This window comes from Varroa jacobsoni, unplaced genomic scaffold, assembly GCF_002532875.2.
Source record: "Varroa jacobsoni isolate VJ856 unplaced genomic scaffold, vjacob_1.0 scaffold_1358, whole genome shotgun sequence".
NCBI lineage: Eukaryota > Metazoa > Arthropoda > Arachnida > Mesostigmata > Varroidae > Varroa > Varroa jacobsoni.
The window spans coordinates 161,404-174,559 of NW_019214260.1; the positions used below are offsets into that span (position 1 = coordinate 161,404).

General features: G+C 39.4%; 2 long non-coding RNA genes across 2 annotated transcripts; both read right to left on the reverse strand.

Moving 5' to 3' along the window:
• Window positions 1–813: 813 nt before the first annotated feature.
• On the reverse strand, window positions 814–2,534 carry LOC147752280 (uncharacterized). The gene is made up of 2 exons (XR_015314479.1): window positions 2,201–2,534; window positions 814–1,408 (listed from the first exon to the last, which is right to left on the reverse strand). It is a non-coding gene; the product is annotated as an uncharacterized LOC147752280 (long non-coding RNA).
• A 6,531-nt stretch (window positions 2,535–9,065) lies between these two features.
• LOC147752281 (uncharacterized) lies at window positions 9,066–11,778 on the reverse strand. The gene is made up of 2 exons (XR_015314484.1): window positions 11,527–11,778; window positions 9,066–9,256 (listed from the first exon to the last, which is right to left on the reverse strand). It is a non-coding gene; the product is annotated as an uncharacterized LOC147752281 (long non-coding RNA).
• Between the last annotated feature and the right edge of the window lie 1,378 nt (window positions 11,779–13,156).

The following is a 13,156-nucleotide window of genomic DNA, read 5'->3' on the forward strand; positions in this document are numbered from 1 at the left end:
TAATGTATATACATATATATATATATATATATATATATATAATATATATATATACAAGGAAAACATAATCGGCATTACTACATTTCGGGCAAAGAATAGAAGCGGACTGGTGAGTTCTGAGGGGATGAACGAAAAGCTATAAGAAATTGGCCTTTGGCAATAGCATAAATATGTATATATATAAAGAGTAAGTGCAATACCGCCTTATCCGACAACATGAAAAGAAGAACATACGACGTTTGCTTTGTGCCAAGGCGCTTGGCTGAATGGTCAACTCATTGCGATGGTGGCAGCAGCGGTAATGGTGGTCACGAGGCTGGTGGTAATTTAACGCACCTGTAGTAGAAGTAATCTATTCCCTGGGGATGGGGAAAAGCTGCACTCTTTACTGGTCGAAGGAGTAGGCTCCCTGGTCTTTGATTTGAGAGAAGTGGAGTTCGGGTTGAAACTCCACAATATTAGACAAAATGATGACGAAGACAGATGAGGCTTACTTACTTCATTAGTCAGCTCAACAGCGAAATCTTGTATCCTACAGCTGATAGCTTAGACGACCACGAGCAACAGAGATATGGCTGCTCCATTAGTATCCGCCTAAAACCGACCGCACTCTCTTCACCAACTTTGTAGTTATTACATCACGGACATTCATTCTTCTGAATGCGTATAGGCAATAAAATTCCCATGTATTGGAAATGTTCCCTTTCATATTGCCTTTGTGGGCACTCTGAATATGAAATCAAGGAAATTCAACCTACTCGAATAACTTATCCAAATGAAAACATTAAAATTCATTGTGCAATGAAAACAAGATTTACGTGTAGCGTTGATAGTACGTGTTCATCATAGGTGAAAGAAATACCCGGAGCCAGTGCCAGATTCTAAAACCTAAGGACGCTCACTTTATCGGTAGTTTCGGTATCGGTTTTTATCCACAAGATGGCCAGCTAATAGATTTTCTCATTAACTGATTATTGCATTTATCGTTATTCTTATTAATTTACTTTTAACTATTTCTTATCTTAGCATATTCTATTCTATCAGTCATAGTCCAGGTAGTGATGTGGCGGTAACATGCTAGAGATTCACAGTTCGAAACATCAGAGGTGCAGGTTCGATACCACGTCGCCGTAATTGCGCAGTGATAACAGGTCTATCTCATAAACTGCAAACCGGACGTAGACGCGTTTTGTTGCGTGCTAAAATCGAGTCGACGGCTCTAATAGCTAACGCCGGTGCCTGACGTAAGGCTTGAAACATTTATTTTTTGGCTCCGAAACCGTACGTATGCACGCTTTGCTTCGTCAGTCGTCTGAAGCAAAGTTTAATATCACTGTCGAATATTAAACTTATTTCTTATCGCAATAGGCATGCTACCGGGACGGCGTTCTGTGTATCTGATCCACATCTGTAAATAAAATTACGAGATATCAGAGGGAACAGTTACCTTTAGAATGAATCTATAAGCGATTTTGTTCGAAGAAGGTTCACCATCCTGACGCTGGCGTAAATATGATTTACGAACATGTTTCGAGCATGAAGTTACGCACCGTTCCAACGAGAGCGTACTATGCGATATCAACACGAATTGGACGCACTACAGAATAGAAAACCCAACGCAGCTTCCTGGACTGCGCTATGATAACCTTAGCTTATCGGGTTCACTGTGGCGTACCGCAACAATTAAAACTATTGGAATACAAAATGCCCATATTTAGATACGTAAACTACTTGAAATAGGCGTAGCAAATTAAAAGATCTTTTTTTTTTTCCCCTATTTAGATCAGGTGGAACAGCCTGAGAGTGTGTGTCGTCCAGTCGCGTCAACATAGCAAGTGCATCCGATTTCTCTGATCTATGTGCTTTAATAATCTATGCTCAGCTTTTTAGGCCAAATCAGCTATGAACAGTGGAACGATATGTGTCAAAATGTATTCAGCAAGCTAGTAGTTTAAAAAACGATGGCTTGAATAATAGAGGAGGTCCGTGTGAATGGTACCTTTAGCCCCTTGCATACTCCTACACTCTAACTAGTAAGCGGCACGATTGCTGTCTGTACTTTTCAGTTTATAATTCGATGTTAAGCCCTACTGTAGTTAGAAGTGAATCTCGAAAAAAAAAAAAAAAGAAAAACAACACCGAATATTCTTAAATGTTGGATCATAAAAACTGAACGTGACGAACTCGAAAAAGTTCTTACTTCGATTGAATTAGCACCTACTTGTCCGTGGCCGGAATCTTCATTCGATTAAACTTCTGCTTTACATCTGGTATCGGCGTTAGGTATCCCATTAGACGGCCGGCTGGCTCCCAGCATGAGACGAGGTGTGTCCACGCCCGGATTCGAACCTAGATTATAACGTGTCCCTGAGATTAGCAAGTAAACATGTTGCAATCTAAAGCTAAACATCGTATAGCAAAATCGTCTGCTCCTCGTTGTCGCATACTAATGAGATCAATTTTGCAACATTTCACAAATGCGATGACGTATCCATCGCAGGTCAGGTCAGGTCACGTAAATTCCATGTCGCCATCCGGTCTTTGCCATTGGCTTAAAACACGCGTGTTATTTGGCTGTATTGACAGAAGGGTAATGCTTTAAGATCGGACGTAAAATACAAAAAGTACTTTACATAGACATGGAACTGAACGACGATATCAAGGTATATCTACCTAGACGTTGGAAATCGACACAACTTGCCTTCAAGATTTAGAAATAAAATTAGCTCAGGTCACGCTCTTTTAAGCATATGCATTATGTGAACATGTTGACCATGTCTGAAACGTCGCGAGAGAAGTGAGAAAAACAAAAGAAAAATATATACAATATGCCTGAAAGTGCACTGCTGCGGAAAGTTTCTAGGTAGGTTATTCAATACAAAAAAAAAATTATGTATATATATTATTGATGCACAACCGTAGCGAAAAATATGAAATAAATACACGAGCCTCTAGAATACGCAGGCTTGGGTGGCTAAATGTATACTTTGTTAGTGATTTAAAATTCCACCCTTGAATAACCTTGAAGCCTACGTTGAAAGCTTTATTCATTAGCCTTAAAATCCAGTTTTCGTATGCGTTTAGGCAGCTGCTTCCAAGTCTCTATTAGGTTCTCCTTTCCTTAACAACGTATACTAATTATTTAGGAACATCCACTTCGAATATGGTTTGCCCCATATACTTCTTGGCCACTTTCTAAATCCTGACCTCAGTTTCGCTACTCGAAAAAGTGACATTGTTAGATTAGCGTTCCGTTTAAAAAATAACGTGACCTTAGTAATGTATACTTCAGTTTAACAGCTGTTCATTAGGATATCTCTACAGTGACTTTTATATCTAGTATACGATTATTTATTTAGCCAAGCCTTTTGAGGCCACTTTAATAGAGATGTATAGTGAATCATACGAGTAAGGGCAGTGGTAACCAACTTTAAGAGCTAGGATTTTTCGACTAGTAACTGATAATTGGATGATACTTTGATCACCAGTTGACAAAGCAGAAAAAAAGACGCTAGGTGAACATGGATGCACGCCTGCTCATCTGGTCATTGATGCTTAAAAAGGGTTGCCAAATGATAACTCTATACGGTTCGAAATAAAAGTTTAGTGAGATAGCTTGTTCGGATCACAGGTCATTTTGAACCTTGTTCGTTTTATCGTAGCAATCTACCCTTCTTCGAAGAGACTTCGAAGCGGATCGACTATTAAACAAATACCATGAAACTTGCTTTTGGCCATGTGTATCCAAGCAACCTCATTGCCGTCCTGCTATTATTTAGCCTTTATATTATATTAAATATTCAGAACTAAAGAAATCAGCCAGGTTGCCAGCTTTTAATTCTATGAAACATTGAAAGTTTTCTACCCCGCCCAAACTATAACAAAGTCTAACGTGAATTAATTACTCTAGATGGTCAATCCGTAGGGTAGTTATCGATCTAAATGTTTATACTCAAAACCCGCAACGAACACAGATCAGTTTATTAAAACGGATAACGTTATATATATATATATATATATATATATATATATATATAATTTAGTGCTATCAGGAGATTTTTTGTTTGCAGGCTAATTATTGGCAAAAATAATAGAAAAATATATTTATAGAAGATAAGAAGAACAACTGGGCTTATAGCAATCTTCCGTTTTGGCGTACATTGCAGTTATTTCTGTTGATTCTTTTTACAAGACCCTGACTTTCGTGGACGACGTTTATTGACGTTTATGTATACACTACATTAGATTTGCTAGAGCTATTTAGTGGCTCGAAAATCTCAAGTAAATTTTAAAGCGCACACGATTAGCAGGCAAAATGTAAGAAGTATTTTTATCTACGTCTTTAGCTATCTATAAGGTGATATTACAAAATGATAAGAGGTAAGAACATCGTTTAGTTCCGAAAATGAAACCTCAGATTCGTGGATGAAAAAAGCTAATAGTATCCGTAGAGAATTAGTAAAAATACCGTTCATAGAGGTTTTTAACTAAACAACGCTTTGTTGCTGATGCAATCGAACTGGGAGGTTGAATACGACGGAAAAATAAGCTGATGTGATAATGGAAGCTTTTTCTCTGCGGCGACCGTGTGCTTAAGATCCATTTCTGTGATGGTAACAGTTACGCAAATTGTCTTTAGAGTACACCATAAATGTTTCCAGTTATTGTGGATTTAGTTTACGAAGAGCTGATTTTTTGCTTTCTTTCTTTATTTTCAGTTTTTACATCTAAATTTGATAACATGTACTTCGTAGAATCCTTTATTAAGGCTACAGAAAGCGCACCGTCTAGTTTGCTCAAGAGCTTCCGTGATAACAATAACTTGTTTTTTTTCGTTTGAGGCCTTAAAGTGCATTCACCACGTTTCTACTTTTCAACCTTCTAAATTCCGTTGTTATAATGATTTCACTGATTTCAAATTGTTGTTTTTTTGCGGTCTGCCTCTTTAGTGTTTTCATTGCTCTTCGCTACATTCGTCAGCCATAACTAGCTAAGGACATGAAGTATATAGTTACTGATAGCTATTCGCTAATGCCACATAGTTTAGAAGTGACTCAGGAATTTTCGATCCGCTGGAGTACTTCTAGACAATTTTGCGCATATTGCTAAAAGGCATAATCGCACGCAGTTTTGAACAAAGGCGACAGACAGCTTTTTGCGGTATTATCATAATATGTACAAGTACGTATGTTTACCTTTATGCGCAGTCCTCGACCTGAGCTCTACCGCGGAGGATGCTCATAGGGGGGCAAAAAGCCGAAACGCTGCGCGCCGGAAATTGCGAACAAACTTGTTCTTCGTTTGTTCCTGAAGTCCATGAAAGACGGTACTCGAAAGATTCTCGTTAAAGGTTTATTTCTGCCTGCGGCCTTTAGACCACTTTTTGGCCCCGACCAAATTTGATACAACGGACACTCTCCGAAAAGGTTTTTCGATGAATTGCTTCCTGAAATAGTGTAGCTCTATGTAACGCTCGAAAATCTGCTACTAGAGAAGGCGAGAAAAAGCCTTCAAATATCTTCTGGCCCCATCATCATCCGTTAGTACGTGGATGGATGCGGGACAAACGACACAGGTGGAACACAGTAAACAGCGGATAGGTCGAACTGTCGACAGTTAAAGCCGAATGTTATTATCATATAGGAACAGCGATGCTTGGCTAACATATTTTGGGGAAAATAATATGACTGTTAGAATCGTTTGCTGAAGGCAATAACATAACGCGCTACAATATATCAATAGGAGAAACACACAAAGTACCAAATTACAGTACCAATGAAAACTAGATTTGTCCCTGCTGGTTGCAATTATGAACAGCATTACTAGATTACTACTAGATAGTATAAAAAAAAAATCCTTTTTTAAGTAATGAACCACGAGCAAACATTTATTAACCATTTTCTCAAGCTAGTTAATTTGTTGCAGTTGGTCCGGTCAGCGTAGCTGTCCATAGCTGGATATCTGTTAAATAGCAAATACAATATTCTGTTTAGATGAAACGCGATATAGTGTAATGAAGTAGACCTACCCGTATTCAAGATGAGTGAAGTTGCGGAGCGTGAAAACGATATGTGCTAGGGGATTTCCCGTCAAGTATTCTACCGCGGATCCTATTTATCCAACAGAAGTACCCACGTCCAGGCTATATCGGTGAACATCTGCGTGTGTTATTATGGGCCTGCGTGGACTGATGCCAAACCAATTCAACGCGCGTCACTAGCAAATCAAAGAAACATTTACGCATCCAGCTGTTTTGATGTCCCGCTTCAGTCGCTAGTAGCCATATACGTATACAGAGTTGACCAGAACTAGATTACGTCGGACCGTTAAAATTTTTACATAAGCAAACACGTGATGAAATCTCTGTTATGGCTTAGGTCGTCAACTTGTCATAAATTTCGTGACATCTTCTATTAAGTAAGGATTGTACAATGGAACTGTAATCAATAAAAGCGAATAGCAGTCAATAGTACGGAGAAACATTAGATCAAAAAGAATGTTAGCAGCTTCTCTAATAAGTAGCTCATCAATTAGTTTTGTAGTTACAATTACCTATTATCATAACGATAGGCCAATATAAAAAGGCAAAATAACCCATTTTTTAATATCTCTTATTATTTCGGGGTTTCTCTTTTGCCACATCACGCAGTAATGTGTCAGTAAATCGAATCGCAGTGGCAATGGGGTTTCTCCTAACAAACGTATTCGTCACTGCTTTGTCCTGGTCACAATTGTGTGGTGCCACCTCGATCGCTACGAAAGGTCTAAATAAGGCGATAAATAAGATCTGTCGACTTTTACTACATTATATATGGGAAGCTCCATGTTGGGTGTATAGGGCATATGGTTTCAAGAAAACGCCATTTTCTTGAAACGTTTCAAAAAATCGATTTCCGCTCCGCATTAACGCTACCCTTAAGGAGAAGAAGATACATTTGTACGTCAGAGAAAATGAATCTGATACAAAAACCACACATTTACAACACGCGAATCAAATTTGCAAATTTTCGTAACCTTATTATTGGACAATGGAACTTGTAACTTGTTCGATTGTTGGAAATATTTCGAAAATACGATTGTTCGCGGGCGTTCGTTCGTTCTCCGCTCGTACGGTTCTTGTTGCTTCAGCCGTACCAATAATCAATATAGCCCAAAAATCATATGCCGATTTGTGCACAAACGCACTCAACTGGATACTCTGTTTTACGATGTATCTAGAGAATTCTGTATGAAGCTAAACACAATAAAAAGGCACACTACGCTTCAAATGTGGGTTTATTTGTATGTAATCTCTATGGAGAGTTTTTTTCGGAATCAATACCAATACGTATTCTAACATAGGTTTCGGGTAGTAGGGTCTCTCGTTTGATAAGAAGTGTATAACTTACATATTGTTGTATACATCCGATAGCTACAACGACATTGGGGGTAACTATAGAGTTTTCTATAATAATGAAATGATTTAAATTGAACCTGATTCTATTGGGACAAACAATGACTAGAATGACCAGCTTAATTCTTTCTCGAGCAGCAGCCAAGTGGATGAATGTGAGTGCGGAAATACTATCAGATAAAGTTTGGGTCGGTGGCTAAATAATACAGGTTTTACTTTTTCAAAAAAGAAAGATTTGTCGGCTTTCCCAAATCATTATTACTACATCTCTAGTTGTCACAGGTGTTTCTGTTGGGTTCTCTGACCTTCTGTTTCTATATGCCTTACATGGGCCTAATATATCTGCACGTAACGTTTACGTATGTAACGTATGGATCCAGTCGAGTGACACTCGTGGTTAACGCTGCATTTGTAAGCTCCGTGGCTCGACGTAAGTATCATTCAAGCTATTAATTTGTCCGCAAAGGCCCATGAGGTGATTTTGATCTGTAGAACCGTTTTAGTGAATCAATATTACGAGAAACTGACCTGACAGAATGCTATTCCCAGTCGATGTTCTAGAAAGCAAGGAAATTATTTGGTGATTTGGTACCGTTCAGCCATCACCTACCGGCGCCTGATGCTGCACATGCTTCGGTGGGGGTTTCATTCATTATGCGCATTTAAAAAAATCACGAAATATATCTGAAATTTTCAGCAAAGCAAATGTGCCATTGGTCTGGGCGCACAAGCCGTCTACAAACTACAGATCCCATTTAAAGAACTCTTCTATCTTTTCAAATAGATAGTTCTTTGCTGTTGGGAGCAATATGTCGCACTCAACAAAGGTCCGGCAAGATCAGCGGGTCTTGGTGGAGGGACGATTGTCCTGCGTGCCTGCGTGCCTGTCTTTCTCTATTGTCCTACGCGCCACTTGACCAAAGCATCGTTCGCTAGATTAAAAATCGTGTGCCTGCACGGCAAAAATGCTAACGCTGCTACCTGATGGACTTTCTTCCGGGTGTCTTAGATCTAGCAGACCGGCATTTTAGAGCCTGTTGACTGGCGACATCACGTAAGCTAGGTATACGATCTAGACGTCTCCTCTGATTTGTTCTGCCGGCATAAGAAAACTGTAACATCTCGCCACCTGTGACCCGTTGTCAACACTCTCGTTTTCTACTTTATCTTTTCAGTATTCAAGAAGCACCCGAGCAAAAAATTAGAGAGGTTGTTGTGCATGTATGTGTTAGAGAAGATAAAAGCGGCATAGCACTTCTCAAATGATGATGGCATCCCGAAGAAGTGCTTTTCTTTAACAGCAATGAAGTGTCGGCAGTATTTGCCTGACCAGTCAAGGAGGTCAACACTAAATATACTGCTAAGTAGCATCTTAACATGATGCCGAAGGAAAATAGTAACATTACTCACATGTGTTACTTCGATGACATAGTTGGCTTGAAGAGTAAGCCATTCGCTAGCATTGTTCTGCAGCATATCTTCTTTACATATTTTTCCCTTCCAATCTATTCTAGCCTCCGAAAAAAATAATCTTTTGCGTGCTCGGGTTATTTATTATATTATCTATGTCGTAAGCTGATTGCAACATCATGTCAAGGTGGGGTAAGTGGACACGACATGGCTTTGAGGTCGTTGTTGAGGAATTTCTTCACGAGTCTTCAGCAAAAGTGACGATGTCGTTTCTCATAATTACTATTCGTGAATTGACTGTGTGCTTAGTAAACGTGTTTCATGATCACCGTTGTATAGCAAACGAAATGACCGCTCCATATCTTTGCTAGGGAAGGGCTGCGTCCTTTGAGATTGCTTACAGTGACAGCTGGTGATGCTAATACAACCATACGTATAGTATTACTCAGGCGCCTGCAGCGGAAGCAAAAGTGAACCGGGCAAAGTAAGCTCGACCGTTCGGTCGTTTAAGAACCTCTCCAATATGTTGGCATTGCTCACCAACATGCACATCAACATGAAAGGTAATGCGTAAATAAAACGCCACCTGGCTGCAGGTTATTATGCATAGATAAGAATTTTAATATATCTCTTACTCTAACATGACAATCCCTAATTTCATACTTCTCCGACGTATTTCGTAAAGCATTAAATTATTAAGAAGTCAGGTGAACGCCTGGCTACCTTTAGTCTCTACGAAGACCTTTGCAGATCTACCTACTCATGAGCTCGGTTGTACCTAGTAGGCTCTAATCCTATTAAAAAGAAATTATCCAATGTACAGCTAATTGTATGCAACTGAAATAGTGGTGTGGTAATTTGTATATATATGTATAGCTTACCTGCAACTCAAGTACCCTCTATAGATTCTTGTGGTAACAATGTGATCTATCCATTCAGTACATGCCAATAGGGAAACTATCCGTTGCGCCATCAGTGACGCATTGAACTATTATACATATATACTCCGGTATACTTTACTCTGCGCACCATTTACGTGCAATGTTTACACATGCTATTCGTATGTCTCGATCTTCTGTTGGATGTATGTGCCATATCAGTATGTCTATAAATCTACCTGTATGTCTCGGTGTGCGATACGTCTATATCTTGGGTAAACATTCGAGAACGGACGTTGACCTTTGGGCAATCGTCTACTTGTGGCTAAGGTGGACGGACAAGGTGCCGTGCCAAGTTCCACCCTCCTCTCGCTTTCTCACCTTTCTCTCCCCCTGCCTCGCTCTCTCTTTTTGGTAAGCATACAGAACTTCGAGACGGACAGCGCCAGTTTTCTGTTACCCGTGGATTTTAGCAATCGACAAGCAAACGGCAGGAATCAATAGTAGGACGCTGCGTTCGAAGTAGGCTGTCGATGCAAGCGAGTTGGATCCACAGTAGCTGTAGGTGTAATTTCGGTTGCAATTGTCACTGCCGTTCTAACCGCCAGCAGCGTCGCCACTGCCATGAATCCGCCAAGCCCTTCATACAAATTCATCAAGCTGATAATTAACAGGACTATGAAAAGGATACTACTAGACAAGACGGCGCAAAGAAAGCTCTGTCTTGACGAATTAAATTGCTTTTTTATTCCTGCCGTCAGGGAAGAACGAAAAGCCTTCGAGTTGTCCTTCACGTGCATCTGTGGTTGATGGAGAAGCCTTGCTAGGGCTGATTAATATCCATACTCTATTTGTACTATGTTTTTTTTTATATTGGATGCAGCTGTACATACGAAATGAGAAATACACTGTTAACTTTATTACAAATGCCGTTGCCGACGAAAACGACGATGAGTCGTCACATAAATAGAAGAATCTATAAACCCTCAATACCATGAGATTACATGGATCTCTCGTCAACTTGATTAGTAAACATTAACTGCAAATGTGTATGAAAGCTGAACTGTATCTCGCAATTTGAATCGCCTTTGTTTTTTCGAACGTTGTCACATGATATTGTATCCTACTGATGTATAATATTAGGTCCATACCAAACGCATAGATTACGTTGACTGTGAACAATATGCCCCTTTACGACGATAATGACACCAATACGATTCGAATCTATTTCGAAAATATAATCAGTCTTATCTTCGAAAGTATGAGGGATGCCTTGTTCTCTCTAGTCAGAAACGAATGTCAACGCAGCTAATTTAGGCAATACAGATGTACAATAAATGGCTAGAGCGTGCATCTCGCTGGTCCCTTGCGAGTGTGCAAGGGGCAACGATGATTTCCGCCCATGCCAGTGTTATCCGTAATCGTCGTTCTCATCACTTCAGCGGACCGGAACTGCGAGAGTAGGGGGGAACCACAACCACTTCGCGCTGCCGCCGTCTGTAATTATGATTACTATTATGAACGACGAAGTAATTTGCAGTTTTGTATTGAAGAGTAGCTCAGTCCGTAGAAGATATTTAGTCATGCTAAGTGTTAGAACTAGGGTACTTTTATATGTATCGTTTCTCGTAACCCCGCCCTGTCCAGCGTTTGGGCGTGAAAATTGGCTAAGTGGAAGGCTCATTACCGCAACTAACTATCGCTCCTGTATTGTTTGACTTGTACGGCATGACATTGCATTAGAAGCCGATATGGAAACTGTCTAGGAACTGCTCTATCTAGCTTGTCTAATGTCTCAAGTGGGTTGCTCAACGATATAAGACAACAAATAGATAACCGGCATACCGAAGGTCCATACATTCAGATGAATAGATCCACTCTTCGATCTTCATCAAGTTCTCATCGCAGATCGAGAGTTCTGCTTGTACGGTAGACATGACTTAATGCTACTTCAAAGTTCGAAGTCTTGTTCGTTGCATTTAGATGTCGAAAAATAATACACGGAAGAAGGCGAAGCAGAAGCAGCTTAAACGTATTTTAAAGCAGACGATCTCGATACAAGTTGGTTTAAAAATGACCGCCAAAGCTCAACGTCAACATTTGCCTCATCCCAATGCATACGCAGAATGTATTGCATCATGTGTTTACACTCCCAGACATGCCCAGCTGAAGAAAGATCGACGATTATGCAAAGTAGCCAGAGCAGGTGATGCATGCGAATATAATGGGCAGATGTTTGAGATTTATTTATAAAGTGACCTGTTATAAATTCTAATGCGATGCAGCATAATATCGAAATTGTGAACAAAAATTTCGAAGCACAATCATAATAATAATAATAATAATATCGTTAGACAGATGCTATATCTATCTAGTTTGAATACTAGGGAATACTAATTTGAGTAATGATTCTTGAAAAATGTGTGTTTTTTTTCCCTGACTCAATCGAGTCAGGGAAAAAAACACTCATTTTCTCTATATACGCTCTCTTTCTATATATACGTATGCATATATCTGTAGTGTATACATACGGCAGGATCATCGGCTGGTAGGTTCCCGCTTTCGAGTCACTTCTGTAGGTGACTTGCTTTACATTTGGCTGACCTCTATGTCTCATATAGTTACGCTGAGCACGAGTCACGTTCGCAGCAGTTCGTTACTGCCCAATTTTACTAACCAATTTGATGCCTGCGTAATCGCTCCAAGTCAAGGTTTGACAAAAATAAGTCAATACTAATCATCGTTATGTTTATTGGTGCTCTAAATCAGACCTTTAAAAATAACGATGATCCTTCTTGTGGGTATTCGGATTACATATATATATATATATGTACATAGGGGTGTCTCAAACAAATGTGTACACCTTTTATAAGATTGTAATTTTCTTTGTTAACTTTTTTCAACTTGTTTCTTTTAAAATGTTAGTGTAACTAAGAAAATGTATCTCGGTAACTAAAGCTAGGTCACTTTGGAAAAAAGGATGGATCTGAACTTTCAAAAAATAACACTTCAAAGCTTCACTGAAACATTCCAAAACAATCAAGCTGTGAGCAACGAACATATCCAGTGCATTTTTAAACGTCGCTAACAGAAAAGTTACATTTCAACAACAGTACATGCTATCAACGAAAATAATCCGGACCGAAAAAATAAAAACAATTTTAAGAATAGCACTTGGAAAAACGCGTACGGACGACTCCAGGAGGATTGGATTGAAGCGATGAAGTTTCTTTGAAATTAAATGGCACAAGTAAGCATTATAATTGTACATACAGTGCATCTGATACAGTGCTACTATATAAACCCGTAGTGCAAGGCGGCATTTCAAATAAAGGGTTAACTGTAGTGTTCTCTTTTGACACAGTACGAAGACTAGTGTTAACTACCTAAATTTACTGCAGAAATTTGCTCTACTACGAATTTGAAAGGGTGGCGAATTTTATTTCCGCCAGAACGGAACATCTGTACACCATCA